Genomic DNA, 22,226 nt, shown 5'->3' on the forward strand with positions numbered 1-22,226 from the left:
GGTTTAAAAGCATGTCGTCCGAGAAAGACTCCCTTATTGAAGCCTATGCACCTGAAAGCAAGGCTAGCCTTTGCAAAACGTCATATTGATAAAGATGTTGCATTCTGGAAACGTGTTCTATGGACTGATGAAACGAAAATAGAGTTATTTGGCCATAATAAAGTGTCTTATATTTACAGAAAATCTGGCGAAGCTTTCCTGCCTAAGAACACCATACCCACAGTGAAGCACGGTGGAGGCAGTTTGATATTTTGGGGATCCTTTGCTGCCTCTGGACCAGGGCGACTTGTTAAGGTCACAGGTAGCATAAAAAAGGAAGATTATGTTAAAATATTGGATGAAAACCTGAAAGACTCTGCTAAAGAGCTCTCACTTGGTCGTCGTTGGTGGTTCATGCAAGATAATGACCCAAAGCATTCGGCTAAACTGACTAAGAAATGGCTTGAGGACAATCATATTAATGTTTTGGAGTGGCCATCACAAAGCCCAGACCTTAATCCAATTGAAAATTTATGGAGAACATTAAAATTGAGGGTAATGCAAAGGAAGCCTAAGAATCTTATTCAATTGGAGGATTATTGTCAGGAAGAGTGGGCTAAAATTACTACTGAAGAGTGCAACAACTTGGTTGTAAACTATGAAAAGCGACTGAGGAAGGTAATCAAGGCCAAAGGCTATACAATTGATTATTAAATAAATCGTGCCAATAATTTTGAACAAGGGTTTTTTGCAATTATGTTTGTTGTTCCTTTGTTATTTATTTTTTCTAAAATCCGATTGCTGCATCGGAAAGGCCAGTTAAAAATACATAATATACTTTGTTATTTTCTTTAATTTAATCCCTTTTTTAGAATTTATTAGACAAAATTTAACTTTTATTTTACCGTGCCAATAAATATGATCATCACTGTATATCTAAATCCATCTCTATATATATTTATATTCGCTCTTTCTCTCTCTCTTCCTCTCTCTCTCTCTCTCTCTATATATATATATATATATCCCTTTCTCTCTTTATCTATGTATGTACATATATATATATCCATTTCTCTCTTTATCTATATATATATACATATATATCCCTTTCTCTCTCTTTATATATATATATATATATATATATATATATATATATATATATATATATCCCTACCTTTTTATATCCCTCTCTTTATTTATCACTCTCTGTCTCTCTTTATATATAATCCTCTTGATCCCCTCACTCTTTCTCTCAGTACTATCGTATTTTATCTTTCCCATCGAATCAATCATTTTACTGCTCAATCTCTCCCTCTTTAATTAACACCCTTTCTTTGTGTTGAACATATTCTTCAACCTACGAAAACTTCTTGAAATAATCCTCCTCCCCTTCATGCTAATCGATTCGACACATGCTTAAATCGTTTCTATTCACTTATCAGAATGTCAAGATAAAACTGTCCATTTTTCAAGATCTCTGGCCATAATTGTGTTTATTGTGATAACTCTTCATCTTTGCTCTTGATGTTGATCTACAAAGGCTTGACATCACTTTTTCTTCCCATCAAAATTTTTTTCACAATTGGTTCTATTTTATGGCATTTCTTTTCATCTGATACAACTTTTGAGATTTCATTTTCTTTTGTAATTCTTCATGACAATTGCACACCAATGGATGGTGCGTAGGATGAATAATTTCTTATTTTATTTCGTTTATTCTCATTCTATACAGAAAACCATTCCTTAGATTCCAATTCTGCCATTAGCTATGCGATGAATTCCACTTGCAGACAAATTATTACTTTCATTGGGAATTTATAAGGATTCTCTGATTTTAATAAATGTCCTTTATATATGGATAGCATTCCACGGATTCCCAGCTCTGGTTAGCGTATATCGCGGATGCTCAACTTTGGATGGCGTGTCGCAAATGCGCGGCTTTGGACAGGGTGCCACAGATGCCCAGCTTTGAATGGGATGCCGCAGATGCCCAGCTTTGGATGGTGTACCACGAATGATGGCTTTGGATGTACTTTATTTTCCTGTCAGTACTGTCAGTGTATTCCTTGTTTTCGTATTTTTCTGTACTTTTACCCTAACCCCCACCTAATTTTATAATAAGTCCATTCTTGGCACTTAATTACTTGGCACTTTTAATTTTATTTCTAATCTAATCTTCATATTCTAAGAGACCTTATCATTATCTTTAGTTTTATTTAATTACTAACCTTGGTGCCCGGCGTTGCCCGGGTGTTTGGATGTGCATGTTGAGCAAAAAAAAAAAAAAAATTGTTGTAGGCAGGCAGGCAGGCTTGAACCCGTACCGCAAAGGAGGAAAAGAACATGAAAAAAAAAAAAAACGTGACGTCTTTGCTGTTTCGCCAATCACCAATCGCCAAACCGGAAGTGATGTAGGTTTAAATTAAGGCTAGTTAATGGCTTTCGAAAACATCGGCAAAAAAGCGCCCAGTTGAGGGTAAAGTGATTAATGTTTTTAGCCAATTTTTCCGTATTTACTGTCCGAAGGGTCAGCTTCACAACGATACCGATCTCGTGAAAAACCTGTCAAAAGTTTTAGGCAGACAAACATACACTCATATATACATACATTTAGACAAACAGGTGAGATTTATATTATAGATTATATTGAACGCAATATATATAGTAATGACTTAAAAAGTTTTTTAAAGATAAAGACTCGTGCGCCACCACCGAGAATCGAAACCGAAACTTTCAGCTTACGACTTATTTTTGCCTCAACCGCCAATGATTGAGCCATGAAGACATATTTTCTGCAAGACTAAAAATTAAAGCATAAACCAATATCTACTATGTTATGCATTCGTAATGGCGGCGTTCGACCTTCACATGGCAAATTTCATTTTTTTTAATTTTCACACTTTGCGCAAATTTTTCCAGGCTAAAACCCAAATATAAAGTTTCGCATCGATTCAAATACCTTACATATGAAGTTTCATGTGTGTAGACCAAAAACTCTAGGAGCATTTTGGTAGACAAAATTTGTTAAACAAAAATATATACGTATACATAAATATATATGGAAACAATTTTGTGTTTACTATAAACTTTTTACGCAAATATTATGCAAGTATAAATCATGTAGAACATCTGAATTAATATAATTACACGTAATAGTTAATTAAAGATGATCATCCCATAAGAAAACCGAAGAAACTAATAGGGAATTAATTAAAATGAAAGTTTAAAAGAATGTGCAAATTAGCTAGATCTTCTGCTAGTGAATGCAATTTCACGCCTCATACATAACAAAATTGTATTTTCTATTTAAATAAGTAGAGGAAGAGATTTTAATATGAATATCAATACAGATGTTTGAAAAACGAATTTATAGGAGTATAGATTGTTATTATAGTTATTACTAATATTATTACTAGTCCTTACTTTTATTAATAGTATTAGTATTGTTATTATGACTATTATTATTGTACTTTATTTTTCTGTCAGTGTATTCCTTTGTATTTTTTATGTTTTCACTCTAACCCCCACTCATATATTTTGCCTTTAATACCTAACCCTAACCCTACCCATATATTTTGCCTTAGAATATACCCAATTACCATAGAGCATCATCTTAACACGAATTAACAAACCTTTCACCTCTCGCCTACAAATTCTTTTTGCCCCCCCCCCAACAAAAGGAGGGTGAACCTGTAAATTCACCCTTGTCGGTTCGTGTGTTCTTCTGTCTGCACATTTCTCAATTACTACGCCTTGGAATTTTTGGAAATTTTGCACAAACATTAAACATGATATGAGTAAAAAAAGTAACAGAACAGATTTTCCGGGAAAACTCTGGTTCCCCCCTCCCCCCAGGGATGCCTTTCGGGTTAAAATGGCTAAAATTGACACGTTTTTGCTTTATTAAAAAAAAAAAAGATTGATGCCTTGGATTTTTATAAAACTTTCTGAAAAGTTGTAACTAACTGATTTCTATATAATTTTGTTTATCTATACTTCGCGATAACTCTTGGGTGTGCCCCAGGGGCTCTTTTAGGGCTAATAAAAGCACTCCATTTTTGGGACTATTTTACCATATTTGTCACAAATTTTCTGTGTACGTCTAGCAGTTTTGCATGGTGCTGAACTCAAATTTAAATATGTTAAGGCCTTGGGGACTTTTGGGGCTAAATGGTGGGGGAACAAATGATGGACTTAATCATTTTTTTTTTTTTTTTTGCATGGTGCCGAACTCATATTTACATATGTTAAGGCCTAAAACTGTTTGTTCATTTTCACTAGGAATTCATGTCCCCTGGGAGGTGGTCAAATGCTGAACTTAGTCATTTTTTATGCCTCTTTCACTGTGCATTCACGGGGGACCATGCATGCTTCACTTGTTATATATTGGTGATAATTTGTTGCTATCTTGTAGTTGTTGGTGATGATGATGATGTCGTGTCTAGCACGGCAAAGTATTATAGTTTTGTTGATAAAAGGCAAATGGGAAACGAGGCTCATTGCTTTCAGAGTTTGAAGTCCATCTATTAAGCTGATGGAAGAAAAGTTTATGATTTGAGTGAAAATGTCACCCAATCGTGTGGCACATCTTGAATGGAACTTCTTTCGTTTCTTCTCAAACTAGTACAAGGTGGAATGATAAAATTCTCACCCTAGAAAAAAATGACATGATTCCATTTCCGGTTGATGAAAACCGGTTTTCTTTTTTTGTTGTTGTTGTAGACAATCTACTAGTTGGCCAGTTGTGTACAAATCGCAAAAGCAATGGGGGCCTTCCAACTTGTCTGCAATTGACACCATATTCATTGAGAGAGATTAGAGATGCGCCGCTGTATAATTCATGCTCTCTACTGATCCAAGTTATGACAACAGGACCATTGCCAGCACCCTCACAATGCATTCATGGATTGCCACAAATAACAGACGTGGCCAGGGGGATGAAAACACAGTTTTCGGCCACGGTTATGATCTTTGATGTGATTTCAAGTGAGGGCCATATCATGTCACCTCACATTTTCGAAGTTGACTTGAAAGTCGACACCAACCTGTACCTGGATGTGCTGAAGAGTGTGGTAAGGACTTTCAACTTCTGTGTGGCAGAACCTGCACCTATTGTCATTGCTGAGACCACTCATTTTATTCAAAGCATTAGGCATCAAGCCTTAAGTGAAAATGTTTATGAATGTACATTATGAATTGAGTCTATGCTCAAACGGTGGTTCACACATCAAAACGATAAAAAAAAAAATCTTTTTTAGTTCATCATATGTATGTCACTTTATGCAACACATTGTAGCCTCAGTCGCAAAGTAGACAAAGAATAGGAAATTACTTCAACTCGTTTCCTCCCCTGTTATAACAATGACATTTATTTACTTACTCTCCTGCCAATGCGTGACTTCTCATTACATCTTTGACGTCACTTACGTCTCTAACGTGCTCTCGAACCTCATCCACGTCTCTAACGTGATCGTCTTCTCTGGCATGCTCTTTGTCCTTTTTATAGTCTTTTTCTTTACCGGTGACGTCATTTTGCATGCATTTGCATATGTGCATCTGCACTGTTACATAACATGCATAACACAACTCTATAACCTGCATTCACATGCATTTGGTTTGTCAAAGGTCACACGTGTTGTAGCTTCGTGTCACAGTGTGCACATCTTGAATTTAACTCCTCTCTTTGCTTTCCAAACTAGTACTATTATAGACAACTTCATGGAAAATTCTAGATCCGACCGTCTCTTGATCTAAATACATTTGGTTGGTCAGTCTGTGTAGAAGTAGTCAAGTCGCACATGCACACGTAGTTTGGCTTCCTATTCTCCAGGTGAGAACAGATCAATAACCTGGTTGTATCATTTAGAAAACAAATGAATGCAGACGTCCCACATCCCAATTTATTCATAATATATAAGTTTACTTTTGTACAATGAATTATTGCCTTTTTTTTTTTTTTTTTTTTTACAAGGTGGTCACCACTTATCAAGACCTGGAAGCCACTCGGGGATAAGGGTTATTGTATGTACAGTACGTTAATGTTGAGATTTGATAAAGTCTTACTTAAAGGGGAGGTTCATCAGGAATTTGTTTATGTTGGACTTGAAGACATCCAAGTTGTAGTCAGGTGGGAAACAGGCAGACGGAACAGAGTTCCACAGGCGTGCACTTCTAAGAAAGAAGTTTTGTTCATGGAATCTACATTTTGGTTTTGGCACAGATAAAGAGTGGGGAAAATTTTTGACAGTGGTTACAGCTAAATTGGTGTTTTTCGTGAAAGATTGGCGAGGAGGGACCAGGGATTAGAGCTCAGACGAGCACCTTCCATGAAAGTAATGATAAAACAAAGACAGGCTCGCAACTTCTCTCCTGTGGGAGAGAAGTTGCAGCGAAGAGAAAAGGGCATCCCCCACTAAGCCACAAAGCCTATTTTGTACTTTGTCAAGGCAGGATAGTGTTTTTAGCAGCTCCTGCCCAGATGTGGCAGCAGTATTCCATCCTTGGACATACTTGGCTTTTAGGTTTAGTTACCTGTTATAGGCTTGTCCTATGTTAGAGATGCTTATGAATGTGTATTGTAAATTGAATCTTTCATGAAATAGATATGCTTGTTCACACATGAATGAAATAAAACACGAGTCAAAAAACAAAATTGTATTTTGATGTTTTTTCCTTCCCCTTTGTTTCAGCTCATCATGTATTTAATACAAATCTATAACAGTCTGTCATTGTATTCGTACAAAAGAAATCACACACATTGATACGAATTGCTTTTTCCTTTGTTTTTTTGTTGTTTTTTTTTCACCTATTACAAAGCACATATAATAACCCTTTATTTCTTTCCATTAAAGGATTTCGTACTTTATAATATTTAGACTTAATTATTTTTTCCTGTTTCTTTCTTTCTTTTTTTTTTTTTTAATAAGAATACCATTGTTTTTTAATTTTTGGAGATGAGAGTTGATTATTTGTATTCTTCGGACTACTGTTCTCATCTTAAATGTTATTTTCACAACGTTTCAGCTTGTGTAACCTCAGACTTTCTTCAGATGTATCTCGTCAAACTCGGGAATCTTTCTATTAAACTCGTGAATCTGTACCACATTTAGAATTTAATCCTTGGGAGTAGCCTGCTCTCGTTTGGTCAGTTACGACCAGGTAGAAATCTTACAAAGATTAAAATTACCATACAGTGCTACAATTCATGGTATAATTTAGATCTATATTATCCAATAACTGAATTCCATGCATATTTTGTCCAAGGAGTTAACCGTTAAAATCCTGCCGCATCATGCTAGCTGTAGATGCGTCTATTTCTATTTGCTGCCAGGTTATTCTGGCATGTACTTGGTAACTCTCAATGAAATTTATACTAGTTTACATAATCTCTACATACTGGCATAGGGCCCCAATATGTATAACATGTTTTTTCTTGACCAGGTCAAAGTACTGACAACAACTCCACATTGCTCGGACCAATCCCCAAACTTCTCTTTTAGGGTGCGACAGAAATCACCTGGGTTCTGGCCCTGGGTTCGACACTAACAAGAAGACACAAGAATCTATTATGACTACCGACAGATGCGCGTTGACTTAATAAAACATGCACACACACACACACACACACACATGGCCTTGTCAGCACTTGCATATCATAAGCAAAACATTCTTTATATATGAACACTTCCTTTCTTTACAAAATGGACATTCATTCTACACTTCATATAAGAACTCTTTGCCTTATTAACAAGGTATTTACTTACGAATGTATGTGGACTTTCTAATTTTTTGGTTTCATTCATACATATGAACCGATTCTTGTACTAACCCCCCTTCTCTTCCATTCCGTTTTATGCACAAAAAAACGAAAACGACCCAATAAAGTTATTTATTTGCTTCCCCACGAAAACAAAATGTGACACGAGGGCGTTTTTAATGTGGAGGGAAAACCAGCTTCCCCAAAAAAGGGGCACTCTGGTAGAGAACAAAAATGATAATTGTCCTAGTATAGCGAGTTTCCCTTCCATTGACCAAAACAAATAACTCTTAGCATCTTGGCTCGAAGGCAAAGAAGAGAATGAAGGACAGTCTTTTCCCCCCTTATTTAAATATTTGAAATGGACTTGATTATATAGAATAACTTGCAGACATCTTGCCACTAGTTACATCGAGTTTAGTCCTACTACAACTCTGAAGAAGGATGTGCTTTTTTTTTCAGAATCTGAATTCTGCGAATGAATGATGCGGTGCCAGTTTCTTCCATCGCATGTGATGACCTCGCAGACTTTTCCATCAATTGTTGCATAATTTGGTTGGATCTGATTTCTAACAGTTCTTTTAACTGAGCTTGGTCTTTGATGGATTCTTTTCTCTCCACTCACCATTAAAATATTACTTTGGCAAAAATCTATGGGTATCTGTCATCCATGCAGACAAGTTAACCAGATGGTTGGAAGCACTTTCTTTGACTTTCACGGATCCGACACCTGCGAGAAATTCATGTGCTCATCAATCTCTTTTCAGATGCATAGTTCACCTATTGCTTAATCCCTTCATAAATGCCATATGTACATGGCATAATCACACTGACACATTGGTTCCTGTTAGATAACCCAAGTTAAGCAAAGTTGAGCCTGGCCAGTACTAAAATAGGTGACCCTTTGGGAATGCCTGATGCTATATTTGCTCTCTGCTTTTTGTAGCAGTGTCTGAATGTTGACAAATACCCACGTCTTGTTACAAAAATTCGTCTAGGGCCCGAGAACAATATTATTTCTAATTATGTTTGTTTGTTTCTGTATTTACTAAAAAAAAATCATTTACTAAAAAATCACTTACTAAAAAAAAATCACTTACTAAAAAAAATCACTTACTAAAAAAAATCACTTGCTAAAAAAAATCACTTACTAAAAAAAAATCACTTGCTAAAAAAAATCACTTGCTAAAAAAAATCACTTACTAAAAAAATCATTTTAAAAAAAAATCATTTACTAAAAAAATATGTTTTCAATTTTGTTTCATTACATCAATTATTTTAATTTTAAAATTTCTTTTGCAGTAATTACGTCCATTTCAAAAGCCAGTCAAATTGTATTCTTACAGACGATGTACCCCCAAATATGTCCCAGTATTTTCCTCATACTTTTGTTTATCTAAACTGCAAGAGGGCCACAAAATTAGTAGTGTGACTCGAAGACTGAAATTTCTAACTATGCTGATTAGCGTTGAAATCAGAAAATCTAATTTGTATGCTGGTTAATTTAATTAAATACTTAATAATATTGAAATGAGACTAATGGATACAAATGGATTATCAAGTTGAAATTGATTTATAAAAATTGCTGCGAATCTTGAATATAGGCCAGGTACTGCGATAGCATAATGTTAGCTTATGGAGAAAATGTAAACATTAGCTGAAGTTATAAAATATTTTGTCTTAAACCTGAAAATAATTAATTAAATAATATTTTTTTAAATTTAATCAATGGAAAATAATCAATTGAATTATTTAAAAAAAAAAAAAAAGTAGCTGCAAGCCCAACTGTTTAGCCCGTGATTACCAGAAGTCTGGAAAAAAAAAATGGAGCACGTGTAATAGAAAAAAAAAAATTCCGGCCACCTATTACTACAGAATTCGAGGAATTATGGTAACGCAAATGTGTTTTAATTTATAATGCAGATAAAGCTTGTTTGATATTAATATATATATGTTATGGGTAAAAAAAAAAAAAATGAATACTCACTATGTTAATAAGAAAGGTCCTGATTCATGGGCTAAGAAACTTTTGACAAATTGTTTTTTCTATGCTCTGCTGAAGCCCAGTTGTGAAAAATTATAATTGATGAAATATTATATACTTGTATGCTAACACTGGGGGCTGAAACAATTGTATGCAAAGTGTTACCAATAAAAGACCAACATTTTGAAAATGAGTAAGTACTTGTGTGTCTATTCCTTTTAACGTGGTATCTTTAAAGAAAAATATTTATAGCTCTAGTATCGCACTATTGAGCTATCTAAATGGGAACTTTGTTACTTACTTTGTTACTTATTTATATGCCATTACTATCACCAGAAGTTAAGTTATATATATAAACATAAAATGTACTTTGCTTGAAGCATTGTGTGGGATAGGTATGTAGAAGAGATTTAGAAGGCTATCACAATGCGAGGAATGGAATGTAGTCGGTGTTGAGGAAGAATATCGACAACAAGTGATGATTTGCACATCAATAAGTATACACATATATAGGAAAGAACTTGAATGCCTACTAGACACTATCTTCGACTGTCTAAGATCTATCTGTACAGGGGTTTGCCAGAACAACCTGGTATGAGGATACTTTTCCCCTTAAAGTAAATCCTGACCAAATATTCAAAATCACATTTTGTATTCACAGCCCAAATAATCACTATGGCTAATCTACATTAGTTTTTATGAGGAATGGTGCACCTTCTCTAAGTGATGCTACCTCAAGTAACAGCACGAAACTGGATACTCCACCAGACTAGATAAATTCTTCTCATGGAATCCAGTAAAACACCAAGAGACCAAAACGTAAGATATACTACAACATATGAAAATGGTTAATTGGGGGGGGGGGAATAATGTTCTCAATTTCTTTACTAACTCAGTGTTTGAGAGATAAAGAACTTAAATCAAAGATTCGAATATCTATGTATATCATATAGAGTTCAAGTGTTAACCTCCGGTGGTGTGTGTGTATGCAGTCAGCACCAACCATATTCAGGGTTTAACTGGCTTCCTCCGGAGGAGGAAGTTTCATGGGAGTATGAATTTCACAAGCGGTCTCCAGTCGCATGTATATTCCTGTTGGGGGAGATGACGACATTAGGTTTTTGCAACTTTTTGCAGGGAGGTGTCGACGCCCTCCTACATACAGCAAATCCCAAATTGGTCATCTATTTTAGTAATGACCAGGCTCAACGTTGTTTAACTTCGGTGATCTGACGGGAACCGTTGTATCAACGTGATTATGCAATGGTGGGCTCTTGATTTTTGAGAACTTCGACTGAAGTAAACTAAAACAAAAAAGTATATATATCTTGCATTATATGTATATATAGACATATGTGTATATACTTATTGATTCGCAAATTGTCACTTGTTTTCGTCTTTCTTCCTAAAAACCCACTACATTCCATTCCTCGCATTGTGATAGCTTCTAAATCTCTTCTACATATATTTACACACACACACACACACACACACACACACACACACACACAAAATAGTAAGAGTACACAGTTAAGAACAGAATTATTAGATTTGTCCGCAAGGACATGTGGCGTAACGGAGAAAGTATTAAGTAAATACAGTTCTAAGAGACTCTCTTCTGGCGGTTGGAGGTTCAATCCTCAATGCGGGCGATACTAAAAATGCAATCAAGAATTATTTAAGATGGCAAATGAGAGCCAAACTATCACCTTGGATTAAATAACGGGGTCTGTTTGAAATTCCATTTCCGGTTGATGAAAACCGTGGTGGTGGTGGTGGTGGTTGTAGTAGTAGTAGTAGTAGTAGTAGCAGCAGCAGCAGACCGTCTACTAGTTGACCAGTTGTGTACAAATCACAAGAGCGATAGGAGCCTTCTATCATGTCTGAAAGTGACACAATGTCCAAGTAGATACACTTGTTGAAGGTTGCATCAGCCTAAACGTTGTGAGAATAACATTAAAGATGAGAACAGTAGTTCGTATAATGTAAACGATGCAAACATCCAGATTTTTAAATTCATTTTTATTTTTTAATGATTCATTTTTCAGCTCATATTGTTTCTTTCTCTATCACATTTTTTTGAATTGTTGAACAATTTTTGAAGAAGGGAATAAAATGAGGAAATAACTACTTGAGGTGTTACAATTGTGAGACATTATGCCTCGTGTAAACATCCGGTAAAATGGCCGCTATGAATAGGAATGTGTGTAGGAGGAAGACTTACTGTGTACACAATTGAAATAAAATACAATAGGAAAAGCTTACTGTAATGAAGATTGGGTGTCCGTCTAAAATTATTACTTTTCTAAAAGAAATATATATATTATAAATATAAATATTATATATAATATGTTTTTTAAAAAGAAATATATATATTATAAATATTATATAATATTTTTAAAAGGTTTTATTTCGAAGATTGAGATTTTTTTTTTTTTACTAATAATTATGTTACTTAGTGTTATTATTACAATGATGAATGTAAATTCTTTTGTATTGATGTTAAGAAAGATAAGAGTATTAAGAGTGTTCGTGGAAGTAAGAGATCTTTGAGGTTCATGTGTAAGTGTTCATGTTGTGAGGTATGGAGACATTAACAGGTGTATATAAATGAAAGAGTTTATAATTGAGAGAGAGAGTACATATAATTACACTTTGAGAGGGGATTTAATATATAGATAGATAGACCGATAGGTTGGCATTTATGCCGATAGATTGAGAGGTTGGCATTTATGCTTTGACAGTTCGTATGAACGGGAGTGTTTATATAACATAAATAGAATGACACATATACTTTCTAAACATATATTTTTTAGATGATGAATTTCATATAGTTCTTATATATAAATTGGCAATACCTTTTTCATGTAATGATGGACACAGGAGACGGCAGTTATAAAAACATGATGATTATTTATTCTTCCACTTGACCGGTCAATGGCTTGCATCCAGGAATTCAAAGTTTCTTACATTTTCTTTTTCTGTTTAAAACCCTCTCGCTTCCAGACGGGCCAAGATTCGAACTGGTCGGACTCTCGTCTGAATCTCTGACTCTCTGCCTCCCTTCTGACTTCTCTCCTAACTAACTCTCACTTCCTATATTGAGAAATCTGTGCATGTCCGGCCAACGTGACCACAATTCACGTGCCATCAGCATATGCGACCTGCACGTTTCGAAATATTCTGATTTCCCATTTTTCCTTTGTTGTTTTCACAAAGGAATTCAACCTACATATCTAATTCATATAACCCATTTTTTTATTATCCAACATTCTTTCTAACAATGAATAGCTTCCAGCCAAAATTATAGTTATTATTTATTTTATCAGAATCAACAATTTACTGGACATTCCATTTAAAACCTATTATTCTTTAAAACTTATCTTCAGGGTTCGATTCCCGTTTTCTCTAATTTTATTTTCATTTACTAATTCTCTTTATTTTTACTTACATGAAAAAGGGGACAAGCCTTTTTCATGTAAAAATTAGGGTCATGACAACAACATATTCTTTTTATAGTTTTGACTCTCGAGTGTATATCCATTAATATCTTATATGCTTTTATATAGTGATCTGGTTCTCAGTTGATTAACTGTGTCTGTGTCGGATATATACTTGAGTCAAAACAATGATAAGAATATTCTCTTGTCATAGCTCTATTAATAATCATTGAAACCTATATGACTATTTTTACTATTTCGTTTTATTTTTATTATTGGTTTCTTTTACTTTATCAGGCTGTCTGAAGATATTGGCTTACTGGCGTAAACATTGATGTTATTCTTTTAATTTCCCTTTGCAAAAATCAATCATGTTCTGCAAAGCTGAACATGATAATAAAAATTTCCTCTACAAAACAATCAAACTAAACACCATAAATAAATATTTGAAGATATAAAGAACTCAAAGCATAATTTATTTTTGAAAGGGTTGATATGCTATAAAAAACTGAGCCTCTGCCATTATCATGTGAGACGTTAAGAAAATAACAGCCAAGATGAGAATAATTCAAAATCTAAAAAATTCTGAAATTTAAATGATATTTACCGATAATGCAGTTTTCTTTTTAATTAAAATGGTTATGCTGATGGTGTTTTCGTAAAAAAAAAAAGCTCCATTATTCGTTTCTTTCAATTCTGAGTCAAGCAGGCACCGATGTACGGTATCTTCTATAGTTTGCGGTGTCACACCAACTGGCAACTTAGAGCTGTTGTCATGTCGGCCAATTTTCATTTGTAGAACTTGTCTCCAAATTGGTGTAATGATTATAGTATTTATTAATGCACCTGAATCGGCGAATTTGCCGTTTAGTTGACAAATATCCTCGAACTATGTATAGTAGAACCCTGGGATACGGTGGCCCTAGGATACGTTTATTTCCAGATTACGATGTGGAATACAATGTTTTTTCCGGTCCCTGGTTACGGTATTTTCCACGCCTTACGGTGTTTTTTTTTTTTTTTATTACATAGACATCATCACTTATCGGGGTTAAGGGTTTACAGTAGTCAATTGGACAATATAGTAATCGTTAGTAATTAGTTAAATTTGTTAAGTGGAACGGCTCATCAAGAACTTGTTTACGTTGGACTTGAAGACAACCATATTGTAGTCAGCTGTTATTTGATTATATACATATGTATTATATAATTTACTGTATTTTGTTATTAATTTTCAATGCCGTATCCCGGGGTTCTACTGCAATCACTAAAAGGAAACTTTTTCGGTCCACACCAATATCTTGCGTAATATAAACAGAATGTAACAGTTGTATATAAACATAATTGTTTAACAAATGAAAAAGAAATAATGCATGTTTTAAAATGATTATGTTTTTTATTTAACATGCAAATCATCGAACAATAAAAACAAAATTTTGGTTTAATTTTACAGTTTTAAAACTAATTCATTATGAATTATTTTTAAGTCATATCAAAGTTTTAACAAAATGGTACTTGATATTGGACTCCACGCACCAGCACTGTTATGCATACAATAGTCCATTTGTAAGAGTCTTTTTATAGTGAATGTCCATCCATGCATGACAGAGAGTCACGCACTTGAAGAAGTAGCTCCTTTAATATATGTGGGCATAGACTCGATAAACTATCCTGCTATCTTCATGGGTATCAGAAGTTCCTATGACGTGCAATGAAACTATGGTAGTGACGCTTAAAACAGTGTGGTTGTGCAGATGATAATATTCTTGACAATGAACAAACACAATGTTGCAGTAAGTGGCGAGCCATAGCGAGATGGTGTCTTGACAAAGTGTTCATCTCTTTGGAGGGGTAAGTGTAAAATCTTTGCTTCAAACAAACTACGGTTGTTCTTAAATGGTGAATAGACATCTGAGTAGTTGCCAAAAGGCAGACATGTGCAAGCCATGGAAACCTGTCTACAACCGAATAAGAAGAAAGGGCACGTCCTTGCTAAACACGCGAAAGCAACACATGGCGATCCGAAAATGTGGAATATTTAGCGTTTCAAAGTCAGGCAAATTAAATAGACAGGCGACCCCCCCCCCGTTGTTATCATTTAGACGTAATATAAAAAGTTTTAAGAATGATCGACCCCCCACCTCCTCCCCGATAAGGCTGACGAAAAAAGCCTTTTGGGGACATACACAAAAAGCGAACATACATACACACACACACATTTTGCCTTTAATATATATAGATAAATAGTTTTTAATTTTTGTTTGTCAAATAATTTACGCCGCTAAACTACACATTTACCCATATCTCTCTTTGTTGTGACGCCGGTAATACATGTATTTTGATTATCTTAGGACATTAGCATAGTCTCTCCTTTAATAAATACAGCTGTCTTGTTCATGCTTCTATGTACCGTGTTTTGTATGTCTTATCTTCAACAAACCAAGTGAGAATGCCAATAGAAAACGGTGACTGTGTGTTTGCAAAAGAAGCCCAAACGCATAAATGGGTTATGTCGTAAAATCAGGCCAAACTAATGAGAATATTTTTTCTTCTTCTAGTATTGCTTTTTGTATCCTAATTATCTAGTCAGACGATTTTCATAACTCTTGGCGCTTATTGATTAAAAGTCTAACCAGCAATCCAGGAAAGTCTCAGTCTTTTCTATAAATACTACTATAGCATTTTTTCTTCAGAATTGTCTGATCTATTCCCTGCTTCCTTTGTTCCAGCTTGTTTGACTCGTTGGTCTAGTAGTCTCCATCAATTTTCTGTTTTGATACCTCATTGCTATACCGCTTCTTATTCCAATTACTTATTTCCAAGAATTTCAAGGTTATGGAACTCCCTTCTTACTGTTTTTCTCCTATCTTAGTCTTTAGGAATCTCCTGTCTTTGATATAATCATATTTTTGTTCTTGTTAGCTCCTTACATCAAGTGGTTTCAAGACTTGTCTGGAGCAATTTCCATAAAAAAAAGTGCAGTTTATCTTTATCTACTTAGGGTCATTCAATTAGTTTTATAAAGTATAGATCTAGTGGGCATACTTTGCGTTTGAACTTGGAAGAGATTTAATGAGGAAATGACTCAATGTTTTGTTTCTTCTGCCACCTCGCTAGTCTATTAGCCATTTGTCTACTGATAAATATGTTCAGTATGAATGCAACGCATCATAATGTGCCCTCTTTTTATTAGGACTAATTGTGGATCCCTCCTCATCAATGTTTGGCATTGATACGAAATTCTTCATTAATTTTATTATAGAATATTTTATTCAATTAAGTATTTTGGTTAACTTAAGGCATCGTATCTGGCTTTGAAGCATCTAATTCAATAACAGAATCGCTCGTTCTCTTGGGGATGACAAAAAATAAATATGGATTCAGTCTTTAGATGCATCTAGTCAATATGCGACGTTGGCGATTAAAGTGCTATTTCAAACAAAACCGTGACGGACCAACACAAATGCGATTTTTAACAGCATTACAGATGATTTAAAAAAAACAATTAAAAAAGATTAAAACTGACAGACCTACAATAATTGGATTTTAGACTTGAGCATGACAGGCATACAAAAATGTGAATTAAAATGTGACAGACGTGGAAAAATGTGATTTTTTTTTTTTGATCGAGTGTGACAGACGTGGAAAAATGTGATTTTTTTTTTTTTGATCGAGTGTGACAGACGTGGAAAAATGTGTTTTTTTTTTTGATCGAGTGTGACAGACGTGGAAAAATGTGATTTTTTTTGATCGAGTGTGACAGACATGGAACAATGTGATTTTTTTTTATCGAGCCTGACAGCTGTGGAAAAATGTGATTTTCGATTCGAGTGTGACAAGCATATAAAGATGTGATTTTAAACTCTAGCGTGACAGACATATAAAATGTGATTTAAAACGAGAACGTGACCGACTTATAAAAATGTGATTTCAGACTTAAGCATGAGACTAACGAAAATACGATTTCAAAAGAAAACGTTCCAGTCCAACAGACACATCTTTTGTATAGATGTTTGGACACCTTTGGAACAAGATGCATCCAATCAATCTGTACTTTATCTTGTTCTATGAAAATGTTATTCTAAAATGTAGCGTGACAGTCCAACAACAGATGAATTTTTTCATAGAGATGCCAGGACGCATCTCATAAATTTCTTATTCCTCTTCAGGCTTAATTATTGTCTGATAAATCCTTCAGAAGTCGAAGAAAGGAAAATAATCTCCCCCTTCCTCGTTTAATAGTACTTCAGTCTTTCCTGGATTGCTGGTTAGACCTTTAATCAATAAGCATCAAGAGTTATTAAAATCGTCTGACTAGATAATTAGGATACAAAAAGCAATAATAGAAGAAAAAAATGACTCTCATGAGTTTGGCTTGATTTTACGATATATCAACCCATTTGCGTGTTAGGGCTTTTCCAAACACACAGTCGCCGTTTTCTATTGGCATTCTCACATGGTTTGTCAAAGATAACATAAGAGGGACATACAAAACATGGCACGTGAAGCTTTGTGAAAGTCATGCAAATAGATCACATAAGTCAGTAATTATCTTAGACTGGATAGTGTGATTGACTGTCTAAGCAACAAAGAGTAAGATAATCGGTTTGCAAATGTAAATGTAATTATATATATTTTTGAATTACATAGAATGCATTCTATCGTTGGTCAGTATAGTTCAGGGGAGATAATTATGGTTTCAATGCCGATAATCTTGACAAAGCAAACCCATTATAATCGCGTGTTATAATTTGATTTAAAAAAAAGAACTCGTGTAACCCAAATGAGGGAGAACGTATGGAAAGTCTGCGTAGCTTCTTGTCCAGCGTTATCTCGTTAGATATTCATGTTCTCAGATTCCATATATCTCTCTCAGCTGATGTAAATATAATCTTAGTTCCTTGGCTTGCATGAAATTGCAAGGCTAATTGTTGACATGCGAAACTTGAACTCGACTCGCTATAACTGTTTACATCATCATCATTTAAAGAAATTGATCTTCCTGGTTGCGGTAAATCATCCGGAATAGAATTTGGAATACCAAATTTCAAGCAGTTTTTTCCTTGCTTCATCCGCAAATGGCATACAAATGTACAGAAAGACTGGATGCATCTGTGTCCAGTTCAAACTGTTGTATTTCTGCTGTGTTCAAAAGAATGATGACACACTAATATATAAAAATATAAGAATACTAGCAGGGAGACACAACGCTGCCGGGGATTGAATATTTTATTGTCATTGCAATCAGTGAAATCGTCCATTTTTCAATCAAATCGATTGTCTGCTCTAGTCAGAAATCAATAGTCCACAATACATTGTAGTTTGCATTGCACTGTAGAGAACCTACTCCTGATTCTATAAAATTATTTTTATATATAATGGCTTGAATTAAAGTTAAAAATGCAAAAGGGTTCAATTATGCTTTAAACAGAAACATTCATTTCGAACGTACCCTGCCATATCAAAAAACCTACTGTTGATTTTATATGCTTGTGCGGTAATAAAATTTCTCAAATGAACTTCTGATGTTAGGCAGTATAAGGCGTAATATAACGCTTTATACAGCCTACCATCAGAAGTGCAAAATCACCTGTGTTTTCACTGATTGGATTTTTTGGATTATCAACATTTATCAAAGATAATCCCATACAAGACCTAGATAAGAGCACTGCAAAGCACATAAATTACATTTGTGTGAAATGTAAAAAAAAATCGGAACAGCTGTTTAGGAGTCCACAGGGAACAAAGTCACACACACACACACACACAAAGTTCCTTTATATAATGATAGAAATAGATATCTATTCTCTGTGACGGTTTTGGATGGTTGGTTGTTAGGAGGTAGATTCACACAGGAGAATTCAACTTGGCTCAAATCATCAAATAATCACAATATCTTTTTCGGTTGTTGTCAGTATATAACCATAAAGGGGCGTTTCAGGTGTGACTACCTGAAACGCTCCTTTTGGGATGATATTGTCACTGTACCCACATCCTAGGGGCATTTTATTTGGCTACTAGCAGGCCGCCTGGTATTGCCCGGTTGCAAAATATGCTTAAATATGATATTTTGATTAATGCAAATTTCGTATTTATTATTATATTATACTGAACCCAATATATAGTAATGATTTAAAAAGTTAAAAAAGAAAAAATGACTCGTGCGGCACTACTACAATATAACCCTAACCCCCCTTCTCAGAGGGCCGGGCCGCATCTGTCACTATCCTGGTTCACGGGAGCATACTTGTGATGTACTTCTGGCCGTGTTCGTCGCTCCAAGCTCACAGGACCACAGATGCAACCCAGCAGGGCTACATTCTTACTTGTCTCGTGGTGGACACCTCAAGGGTGATCAGACTCTCACTGGTCACTGGAAAATATCTTCTGCTGCTCAGGGCACGCAAAATGTGCATGACCCTAAGTCCGTGTGGCAACATTGTCGATTTTGATCGTCACTCTGGCTTCGTGCTGGATCCAGTCTGTCTCCTTCATCATCTGGCGTCAGGGGATATCTGAAACAAACTGTATCTTCATTTCAGGCCGGCAATCGAGAAACAAGGAAAAACTCTGGGACATTTTTATATAACGAAACAAAATAATTATTCATAAATCGTTTTACACTTTTTTAGTCGAGTTCTTTGATTCAAGCTTCATGATGCAGGTTGTATACTTAAGTTCCACTAATCAATTTCCCAGCTTTTTAACTTAGCTCTTATGAGGTTTCACCCCTTCCCCTGGCGGGGTGAGAGCGATGTGTACGTCTCGATGTCAGTCAGTAAAAAATGACTCTGGACTCTAACTCCAAAAAGTCAATCGTTTTTATCAAATCAGAAATTCCTCCCTGTGCCTTTTTGGAGTTATTCTTCTCTTTTCCATTATCTTATTCTTTTCTTTCTCTCGTGAACTCATTATTTTATTCTTTTCATTTTCTCTTTCTTTTCTCTCTTCTTCGTCTTTCATGACCATATCTCTCCCTAGGTTCAATTTATTTATTTATCTGCCCAACTAACTTATCACTTGGTTTGATCTGGCAGTTAAACACAACAGATGGGCCCAAACGACAACACCTCCCAGACACCAAAACAGACCGTTTGAACACAAGTCATTGTACCTGTCTCACTCAATTAGTAGTTAAAATTCATTTTTTTTTTTACCAAATCCAACTAGAAAAACAATCTCTTGTTCAACGAATCATATTATCAGATCTTATATTTTCTTTTCTCATTGAAAGATTTACTCTTTTCTGGTGGACAGGAATCTCATAAACATTTGTTTTTCCTCTCCCATCTTCTCTTCCACTATTTGAAAAGCAAGATCATCTGGTGTCGCCAGGGATCTCGTCATACTACCAAGAATCAAAACCACAACGATTAACTACGATTTACTTTTTCCTTTGACATTAATGCCTGAGCTATACAAGCATGTTTGCTGCAAGGCTAAAAATTGAAAGATGAACCAATAGCTATTACGTTATGCATACATATTCGTAATGTTGTCGTTCGGCCTTTACCTGACAAATTCTATTTTTTTCATTTTCACACTTTTGCCCTGATTTTCTTCAGCTAAAACCCAAATATAAAATTTCACATAGGTTCGAATATCCTATATATTAAGTTTCATGTCTGTTGACCAAAAACTGACAGGAGTTTTGTAGGCAAAATTTTTTAAACAAATATATATGTATATATACTAGCATGGGTGCCCAGCGTTGCCCGGGTGTTTGGAGGTGTGTGTTGAGCAAAAAAAAAAAAGTGGTAGTAAGAAGGCAGGCCCGAACCCGTACTGCGAAGGAGGAAAAAAAACTGGGGAAAAACGTGACGTCTTTGCTGTTACGCCCATCGCTAAACCGGAAGTGACGTAGGTTTAAATTAAGGCTAGACAATTTAAAAGAGGGGATGACTTTCGAAAATATCGGTGAAAAAAGCGACCCCTCCCTGTAGAAAAGTGCCCAGTTGAGGGTGGAGAAATGAATGTTTTTAGCCAATTTTTCGATATTTGTCGTCTGAAGGGTCGAGCTTTAAAACGATACTGATCTTGTAAAAATTTGTCGCCTCTGTCGAAAGTTTTAGGCAGACATGTGAACATGCATTCATATATTTATATATTGGTAGCTCAAATTTTCGACCCAAACCGATTAAAAAGCTAGCCCTATCTCTGAATACCCTTTATGTAAAATTTCAAATGTTTAGACCAGGAATTGTCTTAGTAATTTGATAGACCGCAGATGTCATTTTTTTTTAAACTTTGACCCCTATTATGACCCCTTAACGTTTATTATTCTTGTTCCAGAAAAATATCCAGTAAATAAAACGTTGTTTAGTAAATCGTTATATTTTTTTGGATTTTTTCTTTTTTTTTTTTGCATCTCCATACACCAAACATGGATATAAATATCACTAAAACATCTGCTGGGTCATAAGCTTCATTTCAGTACTTAACTTCATTTCAGTACTTAAGTTGCCTATAGGCTGAGACAAACCGTGTCACACACACGCACAGACAGACAGACAGTATGAAAATTTATAATAGGATATATATAGGAAATTAGTTAGATCTTTTCCAGATGAATGCAATCGCATGACCCGTAGTTGTATTTTCTTTTTAAATAAGTAGGAAAAAAAACAAAAGGAAAAACAGCAGTGTGTGGTTCCCCTCTGGTGCTGCATGGGATGACGCCACAAAAAATAGTGAAGCAATGATGAATGTGATAAGTGTGAAGGGCCAACGTTACCTTCACCAAGTTTCAGAAAACTCTAATAGATGGGACACAAGTTATGGGGTAAAAAATGTCATTTTTGCAATTTGAGGCATTTATAATCCCTTTTGAGCTCCTTGGAATGCCGAATCCCAGTGAAAATGGACAAACGGTGCAGTTTCACGCCTTAAGACATGTATATTTGAATTCAGCACCATGGAAAACCACTATATAGACATACATATCAAGTTTTTGAGTAATATGAAAAAAGAGCTCCAAAAAGACATGTTTTTTTAGCCCTAAAAGTCGCAGAGGGATGCAAACCAGAATTTTGCCAGGGTCACCCATACTAAATTCATATTAGGAACAATG

Source organism: Euprymna scolopes, chromosome 27, assembly GCF_053919585.1.
Source record: "Euprymna scolopes isolate OS-2025 chromosome 27, ASM5391958v1, whole genome shotgun sequence".
Lineage (NCBI taxonomy): Eukaryota > Metazoa > Mollusca > Cephalopoda > Sepiida > Sepiolidae > Euprymna > Euprymna scolopes.